The 27,871-nt window shown below is 36.2% G+C and overlaps 1 protein-coding gene across 11 annotated transcripts in view; it reads right to left on the bottom strand.

Moving 5' to 3' along the window:
* Window positions 1-27,871, bottom strand: part of Magi2 (membrane associated guanylate kinase, WW and PDZ domain containing 2) — a 1,425,274-nt gene that overhangs the window by 890,969 nt on the left and 506,434 nt on the right. The gene's annotated exons all lie outside the window — the stretch shown is intronic.

Raw genomic sequence — 27,871 nt, 5'->3', positions numbered from 1 at the left:
TCCAAATAAAGGTCACACATTTGACTTTTCCTTCTTCATTATTGTTTAAATCAAGCTACCTTTCACTACTTGCAATGTTGCTGAACAATTCTTAACCCTAGTTACAAAATTTTCAAAACTTTAAGAGGAAAAAAAAAGAAAGAAAATATCATTTGCCTATAGCTTTTCCAGAAACTTTTTCTTAGTTTCTATATTTTACAAAATTGCTCTTTCATATGATAATGATGAAGGACTCAAGCCAAGACACATAGTGACCAGAATTGCTTTATAACATATCTATGCAAAGCTTTGAAACCATAGAAGTGTCTTCATTTAGTGCACAAGAGAACAGCGCTATGCATTAACACCAAGGCCCACCTCTCAGGATTCTCTTGATGGTTTATTCCGTTCTAGAAATGCATGTATCTAATTTAGATTAAAGGAAATCAAAGTCTCCAAGGTCACTGTTACATTAATGATCCTCATACTTCAAAAAGCTGAGAGAGAATTGCCAGCTTGACTCACCTGTTTCATTAGGAAGAATGGTATTATGGAAATCTCAGTGTTACTGGGTTAAAAATTAGTAGCTTTGTTGAATAATTTAACTTACATGTCTTACAAAAATTAATCGTGTAAGTATCTTAAAATTTTACACATAATTAATTGTCAGCAGTTAACCAGTTGGTATTTGAAAAACTTCACCAATTTCTTCTTAGGGATTAAAATGTTCTTATGTATTAAAGTGCAAAGGGTGCTGTTTCCCCCCAACTCTATCTTCAATAAGAACTTTCCAAAATGAAGTTCCCAGCAACATTACATAAAATCGAATCATTTGGAAGCTCATTCTCATTGAGCAAACACTTAGGAAGGATGTTGCTTATTTCCTGAGCTTCTGTCAGCATCATAACATCCATTAGGTTTCAGAATCTGTTCTGTTTTCTGTACAAACACATTTCTAGCAACTGAAAACCAGTCTGTTCCCATTTGTTTGTCCTACCTAGACTATGTAGTACTTATTTGGTCTTCTGCACTTGTCAGGGAAGCACTTATCATCTGAGGAAGATGGCAGTGAGTCAAACATCAGTCCCTCTAGTCAGTTGAACAGCTATGCCCTGTCCTAAATTACTCCATATTATGCAAATTAGTGAGTTTTCAGACTGTGCTGTGCCCCAGGAAACTCTGCTTTATATGCAGCATTTGTCTCCAGGTGGGGGACAAAGGCTGTTTGGGCTCTTGATGGAGAAGTAACTCATACCATCTCTCTGGCATCACCCATGTGGCACAGGCTGATAAGTGACTTATTGTTGGTAGTACAAAGTATGCATCCCTATATAGTTATTAGGATAACTGTGACTGTAGATACACACAATTCCATAAATTACAATCACAGAAATCAGGCAAAGAACTTATTGAACACACCAGAGTAAGGAAGGGACATAAGTTCTTCATCTTGGCTTCATAAAATGATAGACACTTAACACTATGATGAACTTCCCCACCCACTATACTATTAGATATCTATGTGCGTCAAAAAAAAAAAATAACAAGCATAGAATTCTTGATTTTCCTGGAAATTTAGCTTAGCCTGGATCCAGCCTACTCACCTGCTTGCTTGCCTTGTTGGGACCCTGCTGTTTCCTGTTCTAAATGTCTCTAGAGCTGACTACATCTTTGCACCCAAACCTGATTCTCTTGTGGCTTGAAATCTATAATTTCTTCCAGGTTCTATGTTCATCATTATTATTATATTATATCATATATTGTTATATATAATTAAATATTAATTAAATAAACAAATAATTTTTAAATAAATACAATACAATATAATATCATTAATAATATAAATATGGAAATTCCCTCCCAATGAGAAAACAATAGCTTAATAAGTTTTTTTTTTTTATTCAATGAACAGCATATACACACATTTAACTACTCCCTTGCCTTCTTTTTTTGTTTTATCAGTTAGAGTACAATGCTTACTTTGATATGGCCTGGTATATTCCCATCCTTCTTGAGGTTGTCTCCACTAATAGTGATAATAAATAGGACAGGTAATCAAGGGTAATTACCAAAATGATTTTACTTCAATACCCATTTCTAAGTTAGGAGCAATCTATAGCATTTGTTTAAAAAACACATCCTATAAACAACAGTTGGGTTTCTGTAACAGTTGGCCAAATCCTCTATAAATCAAAATAAAGCAATGTCAAAATGTCCAGACAAGAACCTCTGTGCATTTGAACAGCAGTGCCAATCTTTAGATCAGGTTCAACTTAAACATACTCATTTAAATCTTTTTCTAATGCAAGGAAGAAAAATCAGCCTTTCTAATTCATTTAGACAGAAGCCTGGGCTTTGTTTCCTAGACTGGAAGGTCAGCAATTCATCTGTCCCCTGGGACATCTTTGCTTTCCCAGACTTGCTTCTACCCACACTGACAAACTAACGCCCACCTGTGTCAGAAACCACTGGTCCGTGAAGCTTTTCTCCCTATCTTGGAACCTCAGAGTCAGTCAGAATACTGCTGTGCTAAAGTAAGTATAAAATGCCTTTGAGTACCACTCACCCAACTCTGGGGAATTTTGAGAGCTAGGGAATAGTAGAGCCATTATTAGAAATTCAATCATATAATATTATGATCCAAATAGAATTAAAAACAAAAAGCAGAGTATATCTAAGCTTAGGATTCTCACATCTAGAACTGTACTTGACTATCACTTATACCTGAGGATATTTATGTCTTGTGTGGTAGAAAATTCATACAAGTGTGTGACTGCAGCAACGTTAACAGCTTTCAGTCAGTAGTCAGGGGAGCACTTACACCAGAGACTGGCAAGCACCATTAGTGAGGACATTTCCTTCTGGCTTCTAAGGTATCTGGAAGAAATGCTTACCTACCAAAATATTTCACATTTAAAGCATAAAATAAAACACTCCATGGTGACTCACATTCAGGTATAAAACATTTTTGTGTGGTTAAAATTGAGATAAAATTGACACTAGAAAAAAATGGAAGGTAAAAATTCCACCAAAACTTGTAGGTGTTAGGCAGAAGAGCAAGGAAGAATGAGTGAAAATACTTTAGGCTGGCTATATGTATCTAGATTACTAGTGATACACATTCTTCTCTTGTCTTCTAAATTATGTTTAACCCATTGATCACTAGACAAAGTTAAGTTCCAAAGTTAGAAGTGATGGAAAGCCGGATGGTGGTGGCTCATGTCTTTAGCATGCCTTTAATTGGCATGCTACTTGGGAGGCAGAGGCAGGCTTATCTCTGAGTTCGAGGCTAGCCTGGTCTACAGAGCAAGTTCCAGGACAGCTAAGAGCACACAGAGAAAACCCTGTCTTGAAAAACAAACAAAAAATGTGATGGAACACTAATAAACAAGCATTCAGAGAACTGAATCTGATTCAATGTAACTATTAAAATTCTTCTTTGCTATCTGCTGTGGTGATATTTTATTTGTGCACCCCAATAAAGCTTATCTGAGGATCAGAGGAAAAAGCCAGCTACTATATTAGCATAGAAGTCAGGCAATGTTAGCACACACCCTTAATTCTAGCATTGGAGAGGCAGAGATTCATCCAGATCGCTGTGAGTTCAAGGCCACACTGGGAATAGAGCCAGGTGTGGTGACACATGCCTTTAATTCCCGGCACTAGTTAACCATAGAGGTCTGGAGGTTTGTACAGACATACAGGAAGTGATAGAGCTGGGCAGAAAGAGGAAAGTGATGTAGCTGGGCGGAGAGAGGAAGTGAGACGGCAGGGATAGAAAGGCATATAGGCGAGGGTATACAGGAAGTAGGTCTCTTTGGAGGCTGAGTAGTTGGTAAAGTGAGGTTGGCTGTGCCTTGTTCTAGTCTCTGGTCTCTCAGTTTTCACCCCAATATCTAGCTCCAGGTTTTTTATTAATAAGACCGTTTAGTAATTCGTCTTACAACCTACCAGCCAAGATTTTTAGCTCCCATAGACTTATTTTCCTAATTAATGTAAACCTTAGCTACCTGTTATATTATTAGGTACTTTAAATACCATGAGACATATAAAGCCACAATTCTAAGCCTTTACTGGATATGAGACTTACCAGGGAACTTGGAGACTCAGAAAGAGGCACAATCATAGGTCCTAACTTAGTTGATCTGGGGAAGCAATAGTTGCCAGTATGGCAGCAATCTCAATGGAATTCGCTATGTAGTGCGCGTTGAGAGCTACTGTGAGCCACCTGCAGTGCTCTGGTCTGGCTTCGGGTAAGGTAGTCCGGGAACACAGGAGAAAGTGTGTTCAGGATTGGATCACTTTCCGAAAATACTCAGGAATTAAAGATTTCTCTAGTGTCCTCAGTCCGACCTTCAGTGAGGGTAGGGTCACTACTCAACATTTTATTGCACTTGAGCAGGCTTCCCAAACATGTGTATTCTAAGATACATGTCCTGAGATAGAAATAGCCAGATTCTGTTCTTAGCTTACTTGCAATGAGTCTGGTTTCATTGCTGTTGTGAAGGTCTAGCCCCCTCCAATGATACCCAGCCTTCCCATCTGGCCACCCTGTCACTTGTACCTAATACCTTGCCATGAGCTTCCTGCAGCAGTCCAGACTTTTGAAAACAGCTTTTCTTTTCATCCATTTGTTCAAAACTTTCCTTTGGTCATTTATCATTATCTATAGGGGAAATCCAAGGCTGTCTATACACAGGCTTGGTGAGCTGGTCCCTGGCTCTTGCTGTGATGGAACTGTGTATATTAATCCCATCCTTCACTTCACCATCTCCCCCTCCCTTGTGTATTTGTTTGAATGCCACATCTCAGGGCTTTCATCACTCACTCCTTTGGCACATGACACTCTCCAGCCATTTGTTCAAGTTTTTTCTACACAAGAGAGGGTGTACTTTGGTGCTTTTTGTCCTCATTGTAAACCTAGCATCCAAAGAGGAACAGATAGAGAATGGCAACTCCAAAGGGGTCTAGGACACCAGGAGAACACAGGCCACAGAATCAACTATGCAGGGTTCATAGGGGCTCACAGAGACTGAAGATAAAATCATGGAGCCTGTATGGGTCTGCACTAGATCCTCTGAATATATGTGATGGTTGTTATCTTGGTGTTTTTGTGGGACTCCTAACAGGGTAGTGGGGGTATCTCTGACTCATTTGCCTGCTCTTGGGACCCCTTTCTTCCTACTGGGTTGCTTCACCCAGCCTTAATATGAGGGTATGTGCCTAGTCTTACTGTATCTTTTTATGCCATGTTCTGCAGGGAAACGGAGGAAGAGTGGGTCTGGGAGAGAGGGTACGTGTACATGAGGGGACTAGGAGGAGAGGCAAGAGAGGAAACTGTGAACAGGATGTACTGAAAACAAAAGAATGATTCACAGAAATGTGATTATTGCCCCAACTTAAAATTTTAAATTAACATTTTATTAATGTAGCATTTTATATTTAAATAAATCAGTGCAAGCAATTATTCTTAGTTAAAAAAAGGTGTTTCTTGTTTGTTAAAATAAATATGAAGTCCAGAGGAGTAGAGACCCAATCTCCTGGGACCCAGAAAATTCTAGATTTCTTTTGGTTCATTGATTAAAACAGCAAGACCAATTAATTTTACAACAGATGGCAAAACTAAAGCCAAGCAGCTCTCTTGCTACTTCTGGCATCTGTCACAAGATGAATTAAGCAAGATGTGCACAGATCAGCTACAATTCAGCAGTAACACAGGAAGCACACCTTAAACCCTGGTCTTCCCAGCATCTCCATTTTCATGAAATCTGAAGGAGGCATCTGATCTGATCCATAGGAGCAAATGGCAGAATCAAACCAATTCTGCTCTGTTAGTCTTTTCAACCACAATGTCATTCTGCATGCTCTGTGTGATTTGAAAAATCAAACTGGAGTAACACACCTTAATTTGCTGATTGTCTTTTTAATAGCTTCCTATCAGTAAATCAAACAATATTATATTGTGCTCAATATAATATAACCAATATCATGGATATGTGTGTCTGATACAACACTTTCAAAAGAAAAAGAAATATATGCACCTTTTCCTCCACAATACTGACTATATCTGATGAGTGTAAAAATAGACACCCATCAATATTGTTACGCTATATACTATTGTTATTAAGAAGCAATAATGAAGAAATGTTTCCTCCCTGGAAGTGTGAGCTCTAAATAACCAGTTAGAGATACTCACAGCAACATGGTTGTGTTTGTGTCCAGTGACACCAGAGATGGCTTCCATCACCGGGACATCTCATTTTTCTTGGTGTCATGTAGACATAGCAAGACTTAAATGAAATATGATTTTATTGAGGTAAGAAGATTCACATTCACAAGGCAGGAAATTAAACGATTATTTCTTGTCAAACAAAAAGTAAGTTGTTTTAAGGAAAAAGGCTTCTTTTGACATTTAGTCAAATTTTATTCTTTCAGGAAACAGGCCATTCTTTGACAGAAAAATATGTTACTGCCAGAGGATATGGATTCCTCTGTTATATTTCACTAGTTTTCTATTTTCTCAGCACATAAGGAACAGATGGAAATAAAGCTGATCCAATGAAATAGTTTCTTTTACATTCTAGCAATAAGGAAAACTAAAATTCAATGAAATATTCTAACCAAATTTACGACATATATAAGGAGGCATTTTGGAAACTTTATAGGAAGTGTAAAACCAAGAAAAAAATCATATGAATTATTAAAATAATATTTACCTTTTCATCTACTTTTAGACAACTTTATAGTTGTTATTTGTACTATTCTCTAAATACTCATATTCTCTGAATATGAATGCAAAAACATACTACTTGTTCCAAAATTATGTTTGGCCTTGGTAGTGTTTCACACTCAGAATAAATAACACTAGAGCTAGGCCTAATCATACTGTTTGTAAAAAGAGAATGTGAGTTCTCTGATACTGTGGGATGGTAAAATAGTCATTTACACAGCATTTCATGGTCCTGTTCAAACCATGCCATTATAGCCATCAGATTATAAAATATATAAAATGTATCATTTCATAGCAAAATTATTTTCTTTCAGAACAAACCAATTTAATTGTTACTGATTATATTTTGTTAGCTTAAATAAATAATCTGAGTCAATATTGTTAGAAATACATTTGTTTCTAGTCAGCTATTTAAACCACCTTAGATTACACTTGAAGGAGTTTACAGCAGTTAAAAATGGCAGCCGTTCAGAAGAAAAGAGCATACTTCACCTTCCACTGTCATTCAGCTCATTATACCGGATTAAAAAAAACTATAGGAATTCCTACATATAGAAACTAATACATTTAATTAGTGGTTTTCATGTGTGAAATGGGCCAGCTTCCTTTTTTGTATAGAAATATATGCCTATAATTAGAAAATATAATAAATAAATAGATCAATGGTACAATATCTCAGTTGGCTTCTTGATGGCAATTCTTTCAGGCAACCAACAAAACAGACACTGGAATTTATGAAAAGCTGAACACTCTGAGAAGGAGCAGAGGAGCTACTGAGATAATATGTGGCACATTGACCCATTTTAGAGACAGGACCCTGGGAATGTCTGTGTATAAAAACACAACTTCTCCTAAGCCAAAGCCTCCACATTCTCATCTGGAAGGACAAGAAATGAGAGGCCAGCAGTCTTGTTGGGTTGCTGTTAGTGTATCTCTCCCAAATATTACAAAATCCTATAAAAACATGAGCATGTTTCTAGGCTCCTTTCTTGGGTTCCTTGAAAGAATGTGAGTCTCTAAATCTTAAGCTCCATCACCTTTGTGGACTGACTGCCACAACTGGTAAAATACAGTGATAGTATCCATATTAACCATTCAAAAGAACAGAGTAAGAGCAAATAAAGTCCTAGCATTCATTCTTTCTCTTAGTTTCTGATATCTCATGCCATATATTCTAACATGCTTTTAATAGAAATTTTGATAAAAAAACTGTTATTGTCACCTGCCCATAAAGTCAAACTCTGTTTGGGGGTATGTGTGTGTGTGTGTGTGTGTGTGTGTGTGTGTGTGTGTGTGTGTGTGTGTGTGTGTCAGAGAAAGAGAAGAGACAGACACAGAGAGATAGAGATGAGACAGAGAGAGGAGAGAGGAGGGAAACAGAGACACAGACAAGACAAAGAGAGACAGACACAGAAAGAGACACAGAGAAAGAGACAGAGACACACAGAGGAAAACAAAAAGACAGTCAAGAGATAATTGTTGTAGAATATTATTTTAAGGTATGTTACATTTGTTTATGCTATGGAACATTTGTTTAATGATGCAAAGATGTTTTGCATTGTTGCATTTGTTTAACTCTGTGAAGCTGTGTTACTTTGCCTGCCTAAAACACCTAATTGGTCTATTAAAGAGCTGAATAGTCAATAGTGAGGCAGGAGAAAGAATAGGCAGGGTTGGCAGGCAGAGAGAATAAATAGAAGGAGAATCTGGGATGAGGAAGGAGGAGCAAGAGAAGAAGGAGTAAGAAAAGAAGGGGCAAGCCACCCAGCCATCCAGCCAGCCATGGAGTAAGAATGAAAGTAAGATTACAGAAGTAAAAAAAGGAAAAAGCCCAGAGGCAAAAGGTAGATTGGATAATTTAAGTTAAGAAAAGTTGGCAAGAAACAAGCCAAGCTAAGGCTGGGCATTCATAGTGTTAATAAGCCTCCATGTGTTTATTTGGGAGCTGGGTGGTGGGCCCCCAAAAGACCAAAGAGTAAAAATGCCCAGTGACAGATAATGGACAGATATTGGGCACAGGAAATCACAATGTTATTAGAACTAGATAAACAGAGAAGCCAGCTATGCACTTGGAAAGACAAAAGATAAATCACGAGACATTTGAAGATCTGTCCCCATCTTTTACTCTGGTCAGTGCCACAGAGGGCAGACTGCTCACTCATCTCTCACACTAATGAGCGGCAAGGCATTTGACATGGGAAGGGGCAGTGGGGTCGTGGGGTATGAAGGAATCTGGTAAAAGAAATTAAGGTCGAATTAACATAAATTAAATTACCAAATTTCAAATACATCCAGTAACAGCAAATTTTTAAAAATATTTCAAATTTTGCAACCCTGAGAACTGGTAATGAATTCCTTGTCCTGTGTGAATGCCATTCTTGGTTTCATTTGAATAACATCTACTGACCTTTATTTAGGATACATAATAGGTGGGACAGATGATTTTAAAAAGTAGTAAAAGATTCTTCAGGTGACTAAATGTCCTCTATGCCCTGGTAAGTCACTGACCAGTGACACATACATTAACTGACTCAAAAAACAGGATGGTAAAGGTTTTGCCTAAAAAATGTTTTTTCTAGAGGCTCAGAAATGTTAGAAGCTGTGATGAAATAAGAAACTTCCTCATGAAGAAAGATGACAGAAGGAAATTTCAGATAGTGTTCAACTCAAAGTTAGTATAACATTTTTTTAAATCTATGAAAAAAAATCGATAATACCAGGGGATCTGAAGCATAAGAGAAAACATTTGCTTTTTACTCAGGGGAAGATATAATCAAGAATAACCCCCATATAAGATAATGTTTTAAAAGCTGACAGGTTCCTCTGCAGCTTGTAATTAGCACCACATGCATATTCTACTGAGTGATAGTACAGTTTTTTAATGTACATTGTTTACAAACATTTCAAGTGAAGGAATGGACTATAAGACAAACAGAAAGCATTAAATTCTACAGCCCTAAGTCTTGTTTTCCTCTCATGTTGAAACTGCTCCTGGCCTTTCTGGATTCTCTTCCTCCATCTACCTGATGTAGTGTCTTTCCTCAGAGTTCTATGTCCTTAGTTATCATCTTCCTGCTCCACAGACACTTTTAAACCATTTCCTCCTTTCCGTCACTTTATATATGCTACACCTGACTCCCATAATATTATCCCCAGGCTTACCGTCCTTGGCTTTCATTCCTTTATTTTCCATTATTTATTGGCTTTTCCTAGCTGCCATATCCTGCAAAAAACCCATGGTTAGCATTTCTAAAATTGTTTTTATTCTCCTCGAAAGCCCATCCTTTTGCTATCCCTTGAATGGTAATATATATCATCCAACCCAATAACCCTCAATTCTAGAGGCTGCTTTTTAATGATCTTTCAATTGGTCTTGTCATTTTACATGTAAGGTTAAGTGTGTCCTGAGTGCTGGCTCAAGCCTGACTATCTTACCTGCTGGCTGTTGGAATTTGGATAGGTCATACAACCTCTGTTATGTAATGTTAGGATGATTAATTTGATAATTTATGGTCCATACTTAGATTATTGCCTGACAAATAGTAAGTACTACATAATTGATTATTGCTCACCTTCATGCCTTATCCATGCTGCTTCCTCTACTTAGAATGCCCTTTTAGGATTTTCTCATAATTTAGATGCCAGGATAATAATACAGAGCACAAGCATCTGGGATGCTGTCATTGCTGACAGATGCGCTTCAGGCTTTAACAAGTGGCCCATGAATTATAAATAATAAATCTTCTTTAATTTAAGCGACATGTGATTTGGTCTGCTACTTTTCTTTCTGGCAAATTACTGATGAGGAAAGTGGGTGCCCATGGTGTTCTTGGAGGCGATGGCAATGGCTTCACCCAGACAACGTCCAACCCCCCAAGGTGATTCTCTAGATTGTGTGGAATTTTGAGTTTTTCACTGTAAATGAAGACATTGTAGTGGTCAGAACAGCGTGTCTTGCCAAATTCACACCTTCCATCCCTAAGAGAGTGCCTGACTCTTAGCAGAGGAGTCATTTGTAGTAGAAAAGACCCAAAGGAAGAATGGAAAGGAGGATGGAAAAAATGGGAGAAAACATGAAAAATGGCATACATATACAGGTATGAAAAATACTTCTTTAAATGTTTTTTAAAGTTTCATTCATTTTATTTTCTTAATGTGTATGAATGTTTTGCCTACATGTATGTATATGCAACCTATACATGCTTGATGACTGAAGAAGTTGAAAGACGGTATCTGACCCTGGAACAGGAGATATAGATAATTGTGTGCCATGATGCAGGTACTGGGAACCAAATCCAGAACCTCTGCAACAACAAGTGTTCTAACCACTGAGAAACCTCTTCAGCTCTGAACGTGAAACTAGGATAGGAGTAGAGTCACAGGATGTAGACTGCTTGTGGAAAACAAAGAATTCAAACCAGTGTATTGTCTCAATCTTAAGACACAGAGTGTGAACAGATAAACACCTAATCCAAGGATAACTATTTGAACTTTGGAACGCAGAAAGGAGATTTTAACTACAGAAGCAATTTTCTAAAACAGGAGAGGTCTTTAATCACTAAACTTAAAAATCTTATGAAAAGTGACAATTCAATATTGTTTATTTCTTTCTAAGCAACCCCTAGCTTCCCCTATATTCATCCCAGAATACATATTAAAATATTAGAAAAATAATCAAAACATATCTTGAAAAATAGATATCTATTTATCCTTGTTTTATTATGGAATATAATTCAAATACTGACTAATTTTAAAAAATGAGGCTGAAGTTCTAGACCCAGGGGACAAGTGCATCAGCATTGCTTTTGAACCTAGGATTTTTAAACTCTACCTAGGGTATGAAGAAGGGATGTCAGAACACAGTGATGTTGATTGAGAAAAGTTCCCATGGTGGTAGCATAAACTTCACATCTCATTCTCTTTATTATGGTCCTTAGGGTGGGTAGCAGTCTCAGTTATAAGTAGAGTGGTTCTGTTTGGGAAATGGTGAAATGGCTTATCCTCCTCCTCATTTTCTCATAGTTATATTATGAGGACAATCTTTGTAATAAACATTTAGTATCAATTGGGAGGTGTGATAAATATTTGCTTTCATTTCTTTATCATCATCATCATCTCTATCTTCATTGCCATCATTCTTAATGACTGAGATACTGATGCTGACTTATTTTTATCAACCAATAGTGATTTTAGCCATGTCTGTGCTCTAGTGTTTATCATCCCTGAGGGAAGAGAAGTCTACCTACCAACATGACTCATATATTTTTCTAGTTTTGAAACATAGTAGTTTTGCTATCTCATAATGTGTCTAGTGATGAAAATTTGTCCTTTATATACTTGTCAAATTCAATTCTTATTTTCAGCAATTTTAAAGTAGGCTCAATTATAGCCAAACCAACACTTACATTTTTGCTCCAAGTCAAATCATCTACTAAAACTTATCGAGTTCTTATACATCTCTAGGCTCAGATTCTAAATAAAAGTTTCAAATATATGCTAAAATATGCATATTATACAGAAATATCTAAATATCTATAAATGAGTGTTCAAAAAATATTATATAATATATAAAACACACAAATAAAATTTAAAACATATATGGTATATGTAAAAGCAATTACTGTCATTAATATTTAAAAACATACATATAAATATACATGTATATATATATATATATATATATATATATATATATATATATATATGCTTTAAAATATTGATGGCAGTAATTGCCTTGCCTTGTGTTTTGCTTTTCCTCTGACCTAAGCAGGATTGAGTATTATCATAAAAGCTAAAGACTGGTTGAGCTTTGACCACAGCTAGTAATTGAGACAATGAATGTATGTGTTTAAAAATAAAAAACCACAATTGTTGCTGAGGCTAAGTCAATGAGAGTATAGGTGGCTGAGAAAAGAAAGGGGAATGTTGAAAGCCCAGAAGACTAAGGAAAATGTGCCAGAGTACTTCACAGACAGGACAGAGGAAGATAAATCATTTGCAAATAATTTGAGTCTCTTTGTTCCTAAAGTGCTAGCTTAGGTAGAAAGGGTCTTTGCTATAATTTGAGAATGCTGGATAAAGGTTATTGCTTTAAATTTAATCCTCAAATACATATAGTAGTTAAATTTGGAGGTCTGGCTGATCGTATTTGGGAAGCAATCAGGATTTGATGAATTGAGAACGATTGATAAATAAGGGCCCTGAGTCTGCACGTGCTGCCATTTCATCACATTACAGTGTAACAAGAGCCCTTACAAAATGAGTCTCCTTGATCTGATTTGCCAAAACACAAAATATAAGAAATAAATTTCTATTTTTTATAAATTACCCAATATATAGCATTTTTAGCAGCAACATAAAATAATTGAAGATAGCCTTTTTTGTTGTTTGGTTTGGTTCTCTTATGCCAGATGAGCAATTTTTCTTTTGTTGGGTTTTCATAGGAAAGGGAATGAAAATTTGACTTATATTAGCATATTTTTTATCAACATTTGATAAAATTAATAATATAGTGGTTATATGCTTAAATTTTTCACAGTTCATATTACTGTATCTCACATTTTTTTTCTAGCTTGGCTTTAAATCTTCATAATCTTCTGGGTTTTTTAAAATGGATTACAGCAATTTTGCCAAGCTTACTACCATGAAGGACAATGACGTTACAAACTTTAGGATTTCTTTTTTCAAATTCAAACATCCTAACTCTCATATATAAGAATGAGTTCTACAATGACATACGTAAAGTTTGATTCTGCTACTAAATATAATTCCCCCTTTCCCTGTGCTCTCAGAAAGTCAGAGAATCAAAGTACATGAATTTATGAGTTTTTTTTCTACTGGACTGAGACTTATCTCTTTCCATTCAACAATGATGCCTCTAGTTTCTCCAGTGAGTTTTCAAATTCACATTGCCAACAGAGAGGTGCACAGTCTCGTGAAGAAAACGTGTTGCCAAGACTGGGGCCAGGTCTTTCAAAACTTCAAGATAAAACAAGATGCAAATAAATAAAGATCAAGCTAAGATATACTTAATCACTTGAAACAATGGGTACATGTATTCTGCAGTACGAGGGAAGAGACATATGTAGCTCTTTCTCTCTCTTCCCCTTACTCTTTTCTTCCTCCATCCCTCCGTCCTCTTCCTTCCTCTCTCCATTACTTCCTCTCTCCCTTCCCCTCCTTCTCCTTCCTTCTTTTTTTCTTTTCCTTCTTTTTTTGGGGGTCACAAAAAGACTATCAGAGAATGGAATATCAAGCTATAATATAGACATAAAATAATAGAGATAACAAAAAAATTTCTAAGTAAAGAAGAGAAAGGTCCTCTAAGCAAAATTAATAACATTTGTAGAGAGGAAATTAGAAACAGCTATGGTATACATGCAAAGCTGGCTTTGGTTAAGGTCATAAGTATATTGGTGGAGAAGACGACAATGAAACTGGACATAATACCATAAATACTATAAATGAACAGAGAGGGTACCATCACATTAATTAGGAAGAAAATGATTTTCACTAGATTTGTTTTATAAAACATACCTTAGACTAGGAAATAAGAAATATACCAGTATTTTTGGCAGTCTATGGAATTGTCTCAGTTGCTGCAACTGACAAATTCTTAAAATTATTTATTGTGAACTCTGGGAACCTTGTTGATTATGTAGAAAGGCTCAATATTTTTTTTTCATTTAGCCAAAAGTGAGGTTTAAATCTTCTGATTTTGATATAAAATGACTATTTTAGATATGTAATATAATGAGAAATTAAATATAATTAATACTCAGATTAAGAAATATCATTTAAAAAACAACTCATTTTTGTTTCCAGAAACCAAATCAATGGAGAAAGAAAATAAGTAGCTACCCAGAGCACTAAGAATAACTATCAAATTCAGCAATTAACCAAATACTTCTGTGGTAGTTTGAATATAATTGGCCCCCATTAGCTCATAGAGAGCGGCACTATTGGGAGGTGTGGCTTTGTTGGAGTAGGTGTGGCCTTGTTGGAGGAAGTGTGTCACTGTGGGGGTGGGCATTTAGGTTCCTATGCTCAAAAAACTGCCCAGTGTGTCAGACCACTCCCTGTTGCCTTCTGATCAAGATGTAGCCAGCACCATGTCTGCCTGCATGCTGCCATGCTCCTAGCCATGATAATGGACTGAACTTCTGAACTATAAGCCAGCCCTAATTAAATGTTTTCCTTATAAGAGTTGTCGTAGTCATGTGTCTCTTCACAGCAATTAACTAAGATGATTTCTATAACCAACAGATATGTACATATCTATTGAAAACATACTGTAGGTCCAATGTTTTGCAGAAGGTAATTTGCTACATAGAGAGAAAATGAAAAGAGAAGCTTCCCTCCTAGGTACAGATACAGACTCCTCTGTATGTTGGCCCATTTAATTTCGAGTTTAGGATTTCAGAATTATAGGCAGTCAATCATTTGCAGCAGAGTAATTCTGTCAGGACTTCCTTACCTAAGATGCTGTATGAGTCAGCTTCCAAGAGCAGCTAGCTTGTTTATCAACCACAGTCATCAACTGGTAGTAATTGTAATTGACATTACAAAGGGTTGTTGCAAGTTTGGACATAAAAAGGCTCAATGCAGAGCACTTGTGTAGCCTTATACTGTCAGTGAATAAACTAACTGAATTAGGAGTGAGTACCAGTAGCCAATATAAAAAGGATAACAAATATAAACACAGGCATTGAGCTGAAACTGCCAGTTCAAAGAACCTCTCAGAGCATGTGTCCTTCATATATGATTTTATTCCTGATTGGGGGCATTTTACTTCCTCTTAATTTTCTTTCCAATTCATTTAAATAAAATGATATGAAAGTGCTCACATTTTTTTTTAATACTAAAGCTTCATTTCCTGTTATCAACTGAAACAGTGATTGTGTAGTGGCAGATGAACCAATTACACAGCATGTAAAAATAAGCTACTGTTTGCAATGCACGACCATGAAGCCTTTAGGTCCTCCTAAAAATAATATTCCACCATAAACATACCCATATTCATATACATGCACAGAGAGCCCCAGGAAACACATTTTGAATTTTGCAGTGGGTTTAAAAATAGATGCATATGATAATCAAATCAAATCTTGACATCAATCAAGTGAAATCTCACCTGAATTCTTCCTTTGGTGTCCATTATGCAATTAAAGAAAGGGAGGACATGAACTTGAGAGAGAACAAAGGAGGTACACGGGAGGGGTTATAGGGAGGAAAAGGATGGGGGAGAAATGATGTAATTATAATATAAAAACAGTATGAAAAAGAGGTGATACAGGCAATGCTGACTGATGGGGTTGTTTGGAAGTCAGCGGAAACTTTAGGAGGTGGGGTCCAGCTGGGATGATGTTATTTAAAGGGTGCCCTATTGAACAGTGCATATTATGATCAGTTAACTTTCCCTGTCTCTGCCTCCTGATCACTTTGAGTAGAACCGCTCTGTTCTCCACATTCATCTCATCATTATATTCAACCTCATTATGACTCAGGAACAATGGTACCACATGAACATGGATGGAAGCTCCTAAAACTGTGAGTCAAACAAGTATTTATTTTTCTAAAATAGTTTATATCAGGCATACTGCTGAGTATCAGGTATAGAGACTAGAAGCTGACAAGCACAAGTGAGTTGGTCATCCTTGTCTTACTATACCAAACACTTGAGCTAATCAACTTATAAAGAAGAAAGGTTTATTTTACTTATAAGTTTGGAGGTTTCAGTACATGATCAGTTGATTACATAATATGTGGCCTGGAGTAATGTCATGACAGGTAGGGAAGTGTATTGACCTCATAAACAGGGTGAGAAACAGGACAGAATGGGGTCCCACTATTCTCTTTAAAAACATGCCTGTAACAACCTAAATTCTCCTACTGGCTCCACTTCTTAATGATACCATATCTGGTTAATTGTACAACTCTGGTGAACAAGGATTTAGCACACAGGTTTTTGGGAAATTTTAAGTCACTAATTATAAGAAGATGCCATTGTGAGCAATCAGACATTTTACAAATAGCTCTTTCTATGTGCATTACTCCACATTCACCTACAAATCACAAAGTTAATCCAATGAGTGAAGACCGAGGAATACAATGAATTAGACTTTTGCTACTGTGAACATTTTACTTTTAAATTACTGACAAAGTGAAACAAATAATTTTTCTATCACTCATATACTTTCCCCAAACCATAAAATACAGTTCTATGGAATAATTTTGATTTGTCTTCCATGTCCTAAGGTAATAGAAACCAGTTTTGCATTTTCCTAAAGAAATACAAGATCAATCAAACTGACACTCAAAATGAAAGGGATTGGATATGGGTTTCCTTAATAAACATTATTCTTCATTGGGGAGGAGTTACTCCTTCATGGACTTTTTTCCATACAAGCAAAAAACCTCATGAGACTGGTAAACAAGAGTGGAAACACTGGGTGTTCAAATGTGTCATTGATATTTAAAGAACAAACAATATCCTGGGCCATATTTTATATCAACTTTACAATGACGTAGAGGTAAACCAGTTTCCTATAAACTATAGCAGAACATCATGTCAGTGAGACAATTGTATTCTTGAATACTCTGAGGAAAACAGAATATACTGAGGACATTTACACAATTTTATTTAAATATAAATACTATTATTAACAAATATTGTTTTTGTTTACTTGTTTGAGACAAGTTGCACCCTGTAGCTCAGTCAATCCTAGAACTCATGGTGATCCACCCAATTCATCCTCCTAGGTGCTGAGACTGCAGGTATGAGTTACTATAACCAGCTCCATACTTTTGTTTATGATCACTTTATCATCTAACTAAGAATGGATAAAATGCCCTGGAGAAATCTTTCCATGTTCTCGGTGGCTCTTCATATCAGGAGGTCACTGTTTGCCCCCACTACACTAATTTGAGAGGACACAGCTCCTGTTGGAAAGGCAGCAGAGGGCCCGGAGTGTGAATAACCTCCAGTGATTTAATCATAGTCATTAAAGAAAGCAGGATCATGAACAGGGCCAGCCACCAGCTGCAAATGCAATAACTGAAATTTATTTTTCCAAACATACTGGCAATTTTATAGCAGCTGAAATGAATTCTAAGGGGAGCCTATACATACAATACATTTACTGAACTAGGTATTACATTCCATAGAGTATAACTGCTGCTAGAGTTCTATTTTAACATTTTTCTGGAAAAGATACATATAGATAAAATTATCTTTGAAGTGCCCAAGGGAATCTTCATATATAGAGTATGCAACTCTCTTTACAAAGTAAAATCTTACTCTACTGGAGGATGGCCAAGATGTCTATATACTTAACTTTTTGCTAATTTCTCTAAATCTGTAATTATTTCAAAGAAAAAATGAGTCATTTTTCTCTTCTATTTAGCATACCTTAAACTTTGTCTTAGTTAATTTTTATAATTATGAATGCATTTGTTTGTTTAATCTCAGACCTGCTGACAGAGTATGATGGACAACTGTTCATTCATTTAAAAGATGGTTATTTCATGTAGGTGCTTAGGTGATGACATACCGAGGGATATGAGATCTGTTGTTTTACACGCCGCCTTCAGAAGTGTTCTGGGAAGGTCACTTCTATGAACAGATATGAACTTTTGGAGGCATACATAGGCTACCTATCTTAACACACCAATTATTTTGAATCAGACATTGCCATTATGATGACTGTTTTTTAATTATAAAAAGGGAACATCCACTAATCCTTGATGTACAGTTCATTTGTGGACATATGGTGAGGAACTGCCAGTGTGGCATACAGCAGATGTTTAAATTCCTGTAACTTATGATCTATGAGACATGGGTGTACTCTTTAATTCCTTTTGGTCTTATTTCTTTGTTTGTAAAATTAAGACACCAGTATCTTGTAAAGTTACTTTAAGGAATAACTAAAATAAACATGTACACATACAAGTGCTCAATGTAGTACCAATCATTATTTAACTATAACAAACACATATTCATCAAAACTTCACTTTGATTGCCTGAAATAGAATACATTTGTCCATCCACAACATTAACTAAGTCCTGACTCCCTGCTAAGAAGTGATGCAAACATCAAAATAAAAAAAATATGTATTTATTTATGTGTCTGTACATTTGTATATATGTATGTGTGGGTGTGTGTTCCTATATCTTCATGCATGTAGGGCCCAGAGAGCAATGCCTCACAGGAGTCAACCACTTTGTTTCTTGAGACAGGGTCTCTCATTGGGCTGAAGTGAGTAGGCAAGGACAGATGGCCAGTGAGCCCCAGGGAGATGCCTGTCTTACTCACTCCCCCACCCAGTGCTCAGATGGCAAGTACACACCACCATGCTCAGGTCTAGGGACTGAGCTCACATAGATTCTAGGGACTGAACTCAGGTCTTCATGTTTTCATGGCAAGCTTTTTACCAACTGATCCATATACACAGCCCAAGAATTCCTTATTGGCACAGCAGATAAACATAATAAATCATTTATAACATGATGAAACAATTTTCATAATAGAGAAAGCAAAGTAAATTTATTCTGTAGGAACACTTATGAAGGGTTCACAAATGAAAGGATGCATAAAATTAAGTGTGGAAGGGGAATGAATAAGTCCGAGTAGATTGAGTGGAAAGAAACTACATGAAATGAGACAAAAAAAGGAAAAAAAAAAACAAAAAAAGAAAAGAAAAGAATGAAGGGAAGGGGAAAGGGAAACAGCGCCTTTAGAGAACTCTATGCCATTTTTTTACTATATCACAGAACAGTTCAAAAATAGAGCAGTGAAGTTAAAATTGCACACTGGGAGCAAATATCGCAGGCTTTTTTTGTACCTGGAGCCTTACATGCCACATCAAAGAATCTAGGCTTTGTTCTGTAACATTCAGGAAGGGAAGGCTGGTCCTGCTTCCATTTCAAAAGCTCAACTGGTAGCAGTATTGAGAAGGGTGTGCAGAGTTGTTTATACTGGTATCAGAAGACTTCCACTGCATACAGTTTCTGAACATTTCAGCTCAAGATTCAGTGGGAAAAAAAGGCAAATTGAAGCCTCAAGACACAAAAGAAGTGTAATAAAATTTGTAGAGATTATAGATCACTTAAAACCGTGTTTGAGGTGCTGAAACAATGTCAACACCAGATTTCAATCAATTGATTGGTGGCTGATGATATAAGAATTGTTTAAAGGAAAGAGGAGTACCTGATGCCTCTTTCTATGAAATAGGGAGAGGCAAGTGAAGTTAATTTTATAGTGAATCAGAAGACCTGCTTGGTAGAAGAGTTAGATTTAGAGAAAGAGACATTAAACTACTGTCACTTTAGAAGAATGAACATGAGTAAGGATTGAGTATGAGCTCCTCAGGAGAACCTTCAGAGTGGGAACCAAGAAACTTTATCAGACTGTCATAAGGAAAAGAAACAGCAGGTTTGGAATAAGGTGATGAGAATGGTCCTTGTGATCTCTCCAATCAAGCTTTAAAAGAAAGTGTACTTTCCGGCTCTTGACATTGCATTTGATTGCTCCACCTAAGCAGGTTGTAAGATTCCATTGGGGAAGACATTGCACACTATGTTTTCAGGAATAAGAGTCAAGCTAGAACTATTCTGGAAACTCCCCCTTGCTAAGCATCTTCCATAGTTCATGGGGTGTTATGTAGAATGCTAGGGAAAAAAAGTTATCCGTGTGCTTACCAAGCAGTGGACTCTGTAGACTAAAACATTGACTCGCCAGGCCAGATATGGACAGTGGTGCAATAGCAGCATGATGGTTAAGGGACCGTATCCACCATTTTCTGATTGAATACGAGATCTGCTTCACAGGAGGAAATTAATGGCTGGTGCAGTAAACATAGCAAATTTGTCTGTAGCTGGGGAGATCATAATGCCATAGGAGGAACTCAGTACAATCATTTCGCTAAAGGGACATGTGGTCAAACTGTTTTCTAAACTTATAGGCACAGATTAATGAATGCTGCTCTCAACCTTGGTCAGAAAAACTTCTTTTTGAACTAGGCAACAGTCCATTCAGACTCCCAACTGGCCAAAGCAGGTGGTGTCCAGACCTTTAACCCAAGCAGGACACAGGGGCAGAACACTTACAATTTCCTGGCCAACTTGATCTACATAGTGAGGTCCAAGACAGCCTAAGCTATATTGTGAGATCCTGCCTAATAAAACCAAAAGAAACAACAACAACAACAACAACAAAATGACAGGCAAGAAGGGAGGAGGGAAGGAAGGGAGGGAGGCAGGGAAGGAAGAAAAGAAAAGAAAAGAAAAGAAAAGAAAAGAAAAGAAAAGAAAAGAAAAGAAAAGAAAAAGAAAGAAGGAGGACCCAGGGTAGAGCTGCATTGGTAGAATGGTAGCTTTAGCATGCATAATGTCCTGGGTTCAAAGCCCTGCACTGCATAAACTGGGTGCATTGGTGGACACCTGTAATCCTGGCATTGGGAAGGTAGAGGCAAGAAGAAAAGAAAGTCAAGATCCACCTCAGGTACATAGTGAATATTAGGCCATCCCAAGGTATAAGAGACCCCTCACAAAGGTGGGGAGTGTCCTATTAAAAGTAACAGAAAATATTCTCATTGCTCAGGATATTCTAATAGTCATTCGATAAAGACTACGTATATATTATTATTATACCCAGCCACATTATCTTTTCATCTGTTGTACTGTGTTACCAATAACACTCCAAGGTATTTCAGCACCATATTTATAACTACTTCAATGTCATCTCCAATTATTGATGAAGCCAACTTTTTGCTGTTGATCCATACAAGTTATTATTTAAATGATCTTAATATTTAGATTAGATAAAACTAAGACAGGACTTTCAAACAATGAAGTTTACACTTATCCTCACAAGTACAATGCTGTGACCATACTAAGTGATCAATAAACTTTTGATAATAGAATAGAAATGAAATAAAAAAACACACTGTTATAACTTTGTTCAAGACTGAAACGAAGCTATAGATAAACATTTGTCCTAAGTACCACCCTATGAGGCATAGACACCAACTGTATAGTTTCAAAAGAGTTATACAAATAATGGATACAAAATAAAATAATTCTGTTTGCATACCTGCTAATTTGTAAGATTTAATTATTTTATATGGAAATTACTTTTGTCTTCAAAATCATATAACCCTATTCATTAAGCCTTAAATAATTGCAAGTAACTTTAATATCATGTGTATCATTTTACCTAGAATTCATGTTAATAAACAAAGGTTTTGATGTTATTTTTCCTAGTAAAGGAGTGTTTTCCACATGTCTGATAAAATGCATTGTACAATATTTCAAGGAGGCATTCAAACATATGGAGATAAGCAAAGGTTTACCCACCCCAAACATACCTCCTATGCATCAAAAAATGTAAGGAGAACACAGCTCAGTGAGACAGTATGTGCTTACAACACTTTTATTTTGGAATAAATGTGAGTTCTGGTGATATATATCTAAGAAGATATCCCATAGAATATTTAAAAAATATGCACATACTTTACAAAATAATTGCTTTTCTTTTGAAGACTTTAAGTTATACATTGCCTATGTTAGTATGACAGAATTTGGGACATAAATTAACAACGTGTCACATCAAGAGACTTAAACACATATCTATCCAAACTACAGTTTTTCATCTTCACTATCTTTTTGAAATATAGCAAAGCTCACATTAACAATAATTCTTCTCTGTCTTGATTTTGGCATACACAAATGTAAGGGCGAGGAGCCATTCTACAAAGCAGTAGTGTGCCTTTAAGCATACAGAACAGTAAGCAAGACTATGAATTCATTACTCCAGGACAATACAGCAGCTAGGGCAGACTTACTTATCCTTAACTCATGTTTAAAAAGGAGTAGATTATACATAATTGAAAGATCAAGTTACAAAAGCATCATGTTGTGTGTACAATTCTTTGTCATAAATATTACATGATGCATGTATTTACCATAGAAAAGTAAGCATCTAATAATTAAAAGTATGCTAGCATCCCAACAATTTTATTAAAAATATGAAGTAGCTTTGAAGCTAGCAATTCAAGAGCATATTATTTATTTATATTAATTGGAGAAAGTCCATCTGAATTAGTGAAGAAAGTTAATTTAGAGAGCGTTTTAACATATATTTGGTTTTATAATGTGATAACTCAAACTATTAACTACTATCAGAGTAGGGATTTTGATGAACTTACATTAATCACAGTTGTGACTCATTTATAACAAATATATTAATAGAATGCAAATGCATGCTTTGAAAAGTCTAAAAGACAATGTGCATCTTAGTAAGGTAGTTAAATATTTCTCCTTTAAATTTCAGTCATGCCGTACATTCACTTCCATTCTTCTACAGGGAGTGGAAACACTGACTGTATGACTATATATGCAGTGAAGTATGAATTAATGAGATTTTAGAGTCAGTGAGATGGCTCAGTGGGTAAGGGTGTTTTCTGCCAAGCTAGATGACCTGAGTTTGACCTCCATGATTTGCAAGGTTTGGAAGAAAAAGAGAACTGACTCCTGAGAACTTTCCTCTTACCCTTCACACACACACACACACACACACACACACACACACACACTATATATATATATATATATATATATAATCAAAGTATTTAAAAATTAGTGAGATTTTATTGGCTAGTTAACAGGTATTATTAACAGGTGCAGAGTAATCTATCTACTCATGGCCCTGAAACATTTTTGATGAATTCTGTTGCTTCCAACATAGGGCAAAATTACAGGTTAACTTTCATCCTATCATTTTTCATTATGCCTTTATAAAGACTCATAAGGATAAGACTCATCAAAGATACTCCTTGATTCTGCGGATACTCATAACTACCTGACCTCTTGAGACAGGGTCTCACTGTGTAGTCCTAACTATCTGGAACTAACTATGTAGACCAGGCTGATCAAACTCATAGAAATCTTCCTTCCTTTGCCCCCTGAGTGTGGGATTAAAGTGCACCACCGCACTGAGCATGCTTCCTTTTATTTTTATGGCATGTAAATCATATTGTGTAACATGTATTTTTGAGTCAAAATGAGTTGGCATGATTTTACATTCAGTCTTTGTTACTTTGGAAAATTATTTAACCACTATATAGTAATTGTAGAATGAGGAAGTAACATAGGGTGGTTGTTAATAATAAATGAGTTGACACACTTTGTAGTTTAATGATAGTTTAAACATTTTAAATGTTTAGTAAGTAAACATTTTCAAATACCTATTGGTCTTAGTTACAACATCAGTTTCATAAAGCTTTCCCAAAGATTTATAGAGCTGGATATTTGATTTTACTATATAAATTTTACAGTTAATTTTTCTTCTCATATCAATGACTTAAGTTATATTTGTTAGCTTCAGATCAGAATTCAAGTGGAACTAGATAAATTTTAGTGTGAGAAACTATTCATTGCAATTCTTGACATCAATGGATGAAGAATGCTTTGAAGAAAATCATGGACAGTTAAAAGTTGTGTCTTAGAAGATTCTCCTGTGTCTGTTTTCAGTGCTGTATTAAATTGGAAATGTGATGTAAGGATAAACCATCCTAGACTAGGACAGCTAGGACAGTTTAAAGAGGCTCTTATTTTTTTCTTTTTTTAATTAAAAAAATTTAATTCATTTTACATACCAACCACACATCCCCCTCTCTTCCCTCCTCCTGCCCCCAGCCTTTCTCCCCCAACCCCCCACCCTGTTCCCTCCTCTGACAAGTTAAGGTCTCTCATGGGGAGTCAGCAGAGCTTGGTACATTCAGTTGAGACAGGTCAAGCTCCCCACCCCCACATAAAGGCTGTGCAAGGTGTTCCATCATAGGTAGTGGGCTCCAAAAACCCAGCTCATGCACCAAGGATGGTGGGAACTCATGAACTTTAGACTAACAGCTGTGGAGGCTCTTATTTTAATGCCTAAAATGTTATCCTTTTCTTAAGAATCACAACCCCCTCCTCTCCTGATAAGTCCTTGTGATCTCTTATTTTATACCCTCTTAATCTATTACAGACTCCTTTTCACCTTTCAGGATAAGCCATCTTTGATCTATCACAAAATAGCATTAAACAATAAAGCATTATAAAGCATTGGTTCTCAACATGTGGGTCACAATCCCATTGGGGGACACATATCAGATACCTTGCATATCAGATATGTACATTACAATTCATGACAGTAGCAAAATTACAGTTATGAACTAGCAACAAAATAATTCTATGGGTGGTGGTCACTGTGGTTATGCTGTTAAAGGGTTACAGCATTAGAAAGGTTGCAAACAACTGCAATAAAGTAGAAACATCACAAAACTGAAATGCAGACTGATTGATCATTGTATTATGCAACAGTGACTCCATGAGAGAGTTGTCTTATAACACAGCTATCATTGTGAAGTGTGCTTGGAAAAGTAGTCCCTTTGCTCCTCAGGTCCAGTTTCTCTCAAGAGTATAATATGGTAGGTTCAAGGACAACCTGGCTGCCTGTGTATGACCTTCCAAAGAACATTTAGATTAGGAGGCTAGTTACAACATAAGGTCAGGGACTTTTGATTCTTGAGTTCCATGCTTCTCTCTACAGTGGAGGATGATCACTGGGAAAACATTTAAAGAGGTATATTCTGGGTGTAGGCTTCCGGCTGTCACTTTGCATCAATCTTCTCCAGTCAGCACCGATGCTTAGATACTCATTTATTATATCACACTCAGAAGGTGATGCAAATGATTTCTTGACTTTAGTTTGCAAAAAAAACATTTGGAAGAACTCATTTAAAATGTCAATGCATACATTTAATCTACTCCCAACTCTTATAGCATCTAATACAACTAATTATATGGAACCTTAAAGCCTACATTTTGAGTGAGGTCTACTGGAGATTCTAATATGGATGCTCCTTGCACCTGGCTTCAGAAAATGCCTTAGTTGATGCAATCAACAAAAAAAGGCCTCCAACTTCTGATAATTACAGAATAGCACAGGCACTGCAGCTACTCAAACTGCCAATTAATACACGGCGCTTGTCTCTCTTCCTCAGATCTTAAAATTCTAATACTGCCGCCTCCACAGTCATCACTTTTAATTATGTGAGAAATCCACTTCTTCCTTTGTTTGTGATTAAATATGTTTCCTAAGTATGACCAAGAAAAAGCAATGAAAAATCCTTTACTAGCTAGATCATCACAAAGTCTCTGGGAAAAGCCCAGTTCCCTCATATTTGTTAAATAACGCTTCCCTGTATTGGCACACTTACTAAAATTACTCCCATATTATTTTTGGAATAAAGCATTAAGTTTCAAGTTCAAAACTCCATACTTTTTTCCAAGATTCATCTCAGTGTTTAAACTCACATGTTGGGGAACATCCTTCATAAGCTCAAAATGATAAAGGATTATTTGAGTGACATTTTATTTTTCCACTAGAATTAAATTGTAAGAAAATCACTCTTCACTTTGGAGCCAGGGGTCAAATTTCAAATTTCATGTTGAGGCTGGATATCTAAGGACTTTTGTCAATTCAGCTGTACGCCTTTTTAAGTATTCCAAAAATAAATTGGTCTGAACTTCAGTATCAAACTAGCCTTGATTCATCAATGACTGCTCAGGATTGATGAAACAATATTTTATGTGTCCGCTATCACCTTAAGGAATTTTATAAAAGATGAAATGAAAATCTGGGCATCATGACACACACCTGTAATTCCAGAGTATGTGAGGTAGTGGCAGGAAGATCAGGATTTCAAGGCCAGCATTAATTGTGAAGTGAGTTGAAGGCCTGGGCTACATAAGACACTATCTAAAAGACAAAACAAATAAAACAAGAAAAGAAAGAATAAGATGAAATTATTTGGTGGAAGTATGTAAATTTTTTTGTTTGCATTTATATATCAGCATCAGCATAGTGTGTGAAGCCAGTCTAAGAGTATAAGATGTGGTTTTCAGTTTTGGAAAATTGGCCTATATCTACCAAAGTATGGGATTTTCACAATGCCCTGGTAGATACAGATGTTCACCTTCCTGAGTTTTCCATTTTTTTCTTCCATTATTATGTTACATTTGTGTATGCCCACACATATGTGCAGGTATACACACTCTACATGTGTGTTTGTAGTGTCAAGAGGTTGATTTTGAATGTCCTCCTCTGTTGTTCCCCACTTTGTGATTTGAAACAGGGTCTCTCACTCACTGTTTCAACTAGATTGAGAGGCCAGAGAGCCCCAGGAGGTACTGGATCCTACTAGGGATCCATATGTGTACAAGGTGTGATATCTCAATAGAACAAATAAAGAAGCAAATAAGACACTCCATCAATCCTGCTGCTCTAATAAAAAATTAAAGAGAATTAAGAAAAATACATTTTTTTGTTTGAAAGAATTTCTTTTATAATATATAAGCCTTAGTTAAAATATGGTAGATGTTATATAAGTATATTATATGTGATTATATGTGATATATAATGCACATATTATAGTCCAAAGCTGTTTGAGGCCTTCAGTAGTTGTTAGGGGTGAGAAACTACCCTGAAACCTGGGAACCATTTCTAGTTAAACAGAATAATTAGTTGTCATTCACAACTTGTGCCTGTTACTTTTTCACTAGTCTGTCTAAAACATTCACAGCTTTTGATTGAAATGTTCTGTTCCCATACTGCCAATTTGGGCCACTTAAATCTTTATCTTTAGAAAATGAGTTTAATTTCTAAAATTTTCAGTATAATTCCCACTGTTGACTTTTTATTTTTCATATGAGCCTTTCCTCACACTATTCATTACCTTCAACGTTTTGCTACAACTTATTTTTCTTTATCATTCATCACTCATATTAGCCTCAGAAATGAAAAGGCAGGATCTGTTTACTATTTGTAGGATTTTCTCTCTTCATGTCCAGAACCTCTATCCTATTGAACACAAAGTATGCAATAGGAAAAAGTATGCATTTCACAGGTCTTTACCCCAACTTTAAAGAATTCATTTAAATCTGCTCTAAATCCGATTCAATGTGTGACTAATTAAAGCAATACAGTCAACATGAGAGTAGCTCTAGAGAAACCCTGTGCAGAGAAAATACCTCTCCTTGACCTCCTGTTGACCTTTTACTATTCATAATTTCTTTCGTTTCTTCTTCTCTTGTCTTCTAGATTCCTTCCTACTGCCAAC

Source organism: Peromyscus leucopus, chromosome 3, assembly GCF_004664715.2.
Source record: "Peromyscus leucopus breed LL Stock chromosome 3, UCI_PerLeu_2.1, whole genome shotgun sequence".
Taxonomy (NCBI): Eukaryota; Metazoa; Chordata; class Mammalia; order Rodentia; family Cricetidae; genus Peromyscus; species Peromyscus leucopus.
The sequence above is the reverse complement of the archived record's forward strand: the minus strand, read 5'-3'. Positions and strand labels throughout refer to the sequence as shown.